The 6,714-nt window shown below is 37.6% G+C and overlaps 1 long non-coding RNA gene across 1 annotated transcript; it reads right to left on the bottom strand.

Annotated features, from left to right (window-relative positions):
* Window positions 1–222: 222 nt before the first annotated feature.
* LOC149071196 (uncharacterized) lies at window positions 223–3,242 on the bottom strand. Its single transcript, XR_016194686.1, has 3 exons — window positions 3,190–3,242; window positions 2,203–2,265; window positions 223–351 (listed from the first exon to the last, which is right to left on the bottom strand). It is a non-coding gene; the product is annotated as an uncharacterized LOC149071196 (long non-coding RNA).
* Window positions 3,243–6,714: the final 3,472 nt, after the last annotated feature.

Raw genomic sequence — 6,714 nt, 5'->3', positions numbered from 1 at the left:
TGCCATGATTTAAAAGACGTTTTCACGTCAAAACATCTCTATACTGACACAAGAAGGAATTTCTGAAGCCCTGTGTACAATGTTGATATGAACTTTCTTCCAAGTCTAGAAATATCATGTGATTTCCCACTCATTGAGGAAAAACAAACAAAAAATGAAATGCGACAAATATTATTACTCTTTTCGATACTTTTAATCACACACCATAGTCGACATATTCGCCATGTTTTCTAAGTGATCAATAGTAGTTACTTCTGTACTCGCCGCATGTGCATCCGTAATAGCCTTCACATTCGGTAACAATTTTCCCGTACTTCATGCAAAGAAACATGCAATTTACACATTTCGAACCTAAACATGAGTTCAAAAAAAGTGTATGAAGGTAATATTTATTTTATGTAATTATTTTACGAATTATACACAGTGTGTCCGGGAAAGGACTCTTGATTTTAAAATTATATAATTCGACAACGCTGTTCGAGAGAAGAATAAAACAAGCGGCATGTTTGTTCTGAAAGCCGTAGAAATCTGATACAGGAGATTCAAAATTAGTTAAAATATTGCCGACAGGGGAGCTGCATGATGTATTCGCAGTTTGGAATCCGAGAAATGGGTCATAAACTGTTCCTTGCGAGCAGTCGTTGCAATCACATTGCAATGGATGTGATTCATCACAGAATGTGCACCTTTCGCAGCACATAGAGGGCGCAAACGAAGAATCAAATTTTTAGTTATTCTCTGTAGTATTTCAACGGAAATGAACGCAAATGCCTCACAGATCAAATCTTGAAGCTCACCCACAGTGTTGCGGAAGTCTTCCGGAAAAGTGATATTCAATTTGTCCCACAGAAAGTGGTGCCAGGGGGTAAGCATTTGGTGAGCATTTTGGCAAATCCATGTCTGTTCCCATTTATCTGAAGTAGTTCAATGAGAACAATGACTATTCTCGAAGTGTTCCTCAAGAAACGCAAAACACGTTTTGGTAGGGGTGCGGTTGGGCCACATCTTGCGAAGTATCTTGTAGATTCTCCAATCCAGGCGACAAACTGTTCGAAAACTGTACCGTTCAAGAGTGATCATTTGCGCCATCTCTGTGTTGCAAAAGGTGCACATTTATGAATTCATCGTGATGTGATTGCAATGACTGATTGCAAAGGACAGTAAGTTTATAGCGTATTTGTCGGACCGGACTCTAAACCGGATAACACCATACCGCACTCATTTTCGGCAATATTTGTAACTATTTTTGAATTTTCTGTATCAGATTTTTACAGCTTTCAGAATAAGCATAGCGCTTGTTTTATTCTTCTATCGATTACCGCTCCTAAGTAATTTCATTTTAAAATAAAGGAGTCCTTTTTCGGACACCCTGTGGGAGCTGTGTAAAAATTCTGCATCCATCACACTGACAGTTATTAAAAAATCAAAAATAATCTGATAATTCAGAACAAAAAAGAAATGCACGGTATTTTAAAATGTATAATTGTTTAAGGTTTGATCAGGCTTTTTTCTGTCTATAGCGCATGTCTTCAAAAGCCACATTAGTACACCCCATTCACAAAATATCCGATAGCAAATTCATGATTAATTTGTAATTTTATTGATTTCATTTAAATTTCATGAACTTGAAGCATGATACATCATATGTGCACTTGATGCACACTTGAACATCATATGTGCTCAACAAATGGATTGCAGGTAAAATATGGCCTTAGGAGTCATTTGATGCATATTGGCCGTGACCCCAAACTTCACGTCATCTTTGTGCTGGGGAAAGTGCACATTTTTGAATTCATTGTGATGTGATTGCAACGACTGTTTGCAAAGACAGTACGTACGATTGCAAGGACGGTACATACATTCTGAAGAAGTTGAAATATATGTAAACCTTGTATAATATTCCTTTTGTAATTAAAATTTCGTATCTCTGCAATAATTATGTACTTTCATGACTTTAAACGTATCTCATATTGTCAGAATTTCATTCATATTCAAATAAAGAAACATTTCAGTACTGATGATACAATATATTACAATCAGTACAGGACCCCCCCCCCGTTACGGTCACCCCTCTTTTACGAACAATTTTTTTTTTGCCCCTCGAGTGTCCACTAAAGAGAGGTTTTACTCTAATTCGATATAATAAAAATCAACATTGCATCACGCTTTTTCAAAACAATTCAAAATCTAAATTGTATTTACCACTGGCCATTGAAATCAACACAAACAGACTCAACAGGAAGATTATCTTCATTCTTCAAATATCTTGAAGAAATGGGAAATATTATTAGAAATAATTATTTGCGGGACATACCGAATCAAATAACGCGAGCTTATTGAAAGAGGTAAGCGTTTTAATAAGTCTGAAGATTTATTTCTGAGAATATTATTGGCATCAATAATTATACATATTTTCGAGTGCGAAAATTCATCGCTAACAAGTCACCGACATGACAATTCATCGACACAGTGCAATTCATCGGAAAGTACAATTCATATAGCGAATGAGTGGATGAGCAGGAGAGTGATGGGTTGATCGAATAGTGGAAGATAGATAGATAGATGTATGAACCGCTCACACACACACGCAACCCCGGACTGATGCAAAAAGCAACTTACTTCCTTTACCTCAAATGAGGAGGGTTTTGTGTCGTAGAAAGCGAAAAGATATCTCTTCCACTAACTACTATATTATAGTAGTTAGTGGAAGAGCAGATGTGCAGTGTGATATTGTGGCTCACTCGATTACTCACCCACTTTCTCAGTCACTCAATCGCTTATCCACTCGGTGTTTCATACTGTCACCCACCCACTCATTTGGTCACTCGTGCGGTTATTGACTCTCTCAATCACTCACTCGGTAACCCATACGGTCACTGGCTCCCTCACTCGGCCATTCACCCATTCACTTGGTTACTCATACGGTCCATCACCCAATTGTTCATCAACTTGGTAACTCACCCACTTGCTCGGTCACTCATTCATTCTCCCTCGCCATTGTTAGTGATTTCCCCCAGCGGTAGTTTTTGAGTCTGTGAATTTTCCACATAGTTTTGTTCAAAAAATTATTTTGGGCCGTTTAAATAATTAACGAAATAATTTTGTACACGATTATCTCATCCGTGTATGTATTATGAGACGTATAAGATGGAATAATCAATATTAAATGCAATATTAAACATAACTTACTTGATAGAGGAAACTCTTTTATTGCGGAGCAAACAGTAAAGCGCCAAATTAAACTGAAGAATACCGAGTAATTGAATTTAACTGCAATGTTAACCTTTTATACAGAAATTATTAAATGAGAAAAATAAATATATGTATTTGCCAATTTGTCGGGAAAAAAGTGTTAATGGGTAAATATTTTTGATGGAAGTGCACGTAATACAATCGATGTTTCGCAATGATCATTTCCTATTATTATTGAAGAACAGGTTTTGCGTCATAACATGTGTTTGCCAGTCGTGTAACCTTTCAACAATCACTGAGTTCAAATGCCAATGCAGAGAGCAAATCAAAGAGCCCGAGCACAAATAATTAAAAATTGGCAACAAATAAAAAAATGGCACATAAGATACACGGGTGTGAGGGGAACCGCTAATATCACTAGTGCAACTTCAACCTAAACGTGACCTGAACCTACACTTCTAAAATTTTTATATATATTTACTTATTTTTACTTCATTTTTTTTATAAGTCACGCCCTTCACTACTCAATTTTTGAGGCCTATAGAAGTGATTAATGCTCACTCAGGAGCTTTATATCTTTCTTCAATTTCATACCTCAGATGATACAGCCAATGCAAGTAGGAATCAAGGTCAGTTTACATTATCTGGGTTCCATTTGCCCCCAAATAACGCAATCATAAGACCGCGAATATACATACTACTGAGCAGCACGATAGCAAGCTACTTCCATGCTGCTTAGTACAGGGTGGGCAAAAAGTCCGTAGAAAATTCAAAAATTCGTAAAAAAAAACTGAAAAATGACCAAAATAAAAACAGTTTGCAGGGTTAGCATCGCTATAGAGGTCACGGGAATTTTTTTGACAGGAAGAAAAATTAACTCATAAACCAGCCCATAGGTGGCGCTGACGTATACAGTCAAAGAAAAGATGCGCAAATAACGAGCAGAATACCACGAAATCGTTTATTACAGCAGTATGCGTTCAACGTGACCACCACCACAGGAAATAACATATTGCAGGCGAGTCACAAATCCAGCAACGGCAGAGTGTAGCAGGTCCTCATACACGGTTTACAACGGCGAACTGGTTGTGGATTAGGAGCGCGCAAGTTCTTACAACCGTCTCATATGCATATTACTACCGAAATCGCTCCTACCAGTGCGATTTCGACTGTTTTTTCCCACCTATCGATTGTTTTTTGTTATTTTTTTTCCTCTCTTAAAAACTCCAGGGACCTAGCGATGCTAACTCTGCAAACCATTTTTATTTCTGTTATTTTTCCGGTTTTTATGAATTTTTAAAGTTTCTACGGACTTTTATATCAAATCGTTCTACAATAAAGAGCTTCTAAAAAGTCTATCGGACAACAGCTTTATTTTTTTTAATACCATGCTAAAAAATGACATAACTTGTGAGACGACTCAATACACCCTGTTGTAAATCATATATTCTATAGCATATATTTACAGCCGCTATCAAAATTCCGGAACATAAAATTTTTATATTCATGAGAAGATAACAAATCAAAAATCGACAATTTGAAAGACATAATTCAGAAATACATGCTCCATGCTGATAATTTTCTCTTCTTTTATGGCGAAATCTCGGAAATCAATCGTTATTTAGTCGTTAAAAAGACAGTATCGTATCCTCCCTGAGTAAATAAAACGAAAAGAAAAATCTCTCACAGAAATCATTCTGTTTTCTTTAACTATCCTATAGAAATCTTATACAATAGCCGAACACCATCTTGATCATAGATAATGAGCAAGGCGGATTGTATAATAGTAGTAAAAATGTTTTTATAACGTTATCCCGTTTCCTGTTGTGTAAAATGCTGTTTTAAATATTTTAATATATATATATACTTTCCTTCATCAGAAAGAAAATGAAATAAAAGCATATGATTCCGACCATTAATACGTTATTAAATGGTCATTTATCACCGATATCTGTCGTTATAGCGCCGCGGAGAAGAATTGAAAAAAAAAGGAGAGAGTGGAATAAAATCGCTATCGTTTTCTGATCATCAAAGAGCTTCAGTGACCAAGAAAAATCTTATTTTATTCGATGATATGCGTATGCAGACTTACAGTACGCACGTACTATGCTATCGAAGGCGAAGAGGACCAAAGAGAGTGATTTATGTCCAGACGGAGTGAAAATGCCGCGAATAAGGACGAAGTTGTTTCGCGTTGGTGGCGACGGTGGGTGATGGTGCATCGGGCTAATGGTTCTTCCAGCAAAATCATCCATCAAACATTCATATGCAAGCAAGTTCTCGAATCTTTGGCATCTCTCTCTTCCCGGCATTAATTTTTTTAGAAGATGGGGAGGGTGTATATACGCATTTACTTTGATTCACGGTTTGTGTATTTAGGATTTATATACATATCAACGTATCGGTTGCTCTAATATTATTTGTTGGACCTCTCCTCACTTGATTATCAAGGAAATTACTGCAACTTATCTCACCTGATACGTTATTAGATATTGTTGTAATAAATGAAGAGGGGTCTTCAATTATGAGGGGGGCCCATTAGAATATTTTCCCGAGAACAAACAAGGTTGTCAAGTTCATATTCAAAAAGTGTATAATTCTTTTCAGTAATGCTCAAGAATCGCCCACTACACCGTACAAATTACTGAACGACCAATTTCGAATGCTTTCATTGCATCCGTTTACTGAAGTAAAGTTGGAAATGCTTGAATTTTCATATTATGTCGGTATCGTGTTGTAGGTCTGCCTACTCTCTGCGGAGGGACTTTTTCAAATGGGAGACTGGCTCGCGCGCGCAGGAGTACCTCTCAGAAGACCACCACTGTGCCGTCAACGGTGTTCGAACCTGGATCCTCTGGACTTCCAGCATCGTTCAAGTCCAGCACGATGCCCACACGACCGTACAGCGGCTGGTGATTATTACCTGTATGACAACTTTTTTGTTCTTATGGGGGAAAAGAAATAATTAGGGACGGAGATCCGTTAAAAGAGTTCCACCTTTGTTGTTGAATAATGGTGGGTGACTTCGATCTCCTCTCCCATAATCCTTTGTGCCGCGAAAACTACTGTTATGGCTACTTCATTAGCCATCTTGAGCCCACCAGTTCCGTTCAACCCGAATGACCAGTGGCAACTTCCGGTGATAAACGGTGTGTAGCGTTACCGGTAACTTACCTGGACATTTCATTTCTTGTGTAAACGGGGCTTAATATATCGATATTCCGATTCCTTTTAACGTTACGGTTGTCATAGATCAGTGGTTCTCAACCTTTTCAAGAACGCTGCCCGGTTTCATTCATTTTTGTGAGTCGGAGGATCGGCCAAACACATAACCAACACATAATCAACGAGGAAAAATGAAACGGCTAATCACTCGCGGGCCGTTATCAATGATATCAGATCCCAGTACCGGGCCGCGGCCCGGGCCATAGATAACCATAATTATAAATGGTCATAATTAACACACAAAAAACTACGCCAACGTGGCAGTGATATAACAAAATATATATGATATATATATTT

Source organism: Pholcus phalangioides, unplaced genomic scaffold (genome assembly GCF_987345545.1).
Source record: "Pholcus phalangioides strain wild (caught in Gottingen) unplaced genomic scaffold, Ppha-v1.0 ptg000019l_1, whole genome shotgun sequence".
Lineage (NCBI taxonomy): Eukaryota > Metazoa > Arthropoda > Arachnida > Araneae > Pholcidae > Pholcus > Pholcus phalangioides.
The sequence above is the reverse complement of the archived record's forward strand: the minus strand, read 5'-3'. Positions and strand labels throughout refer to the sequence as shown.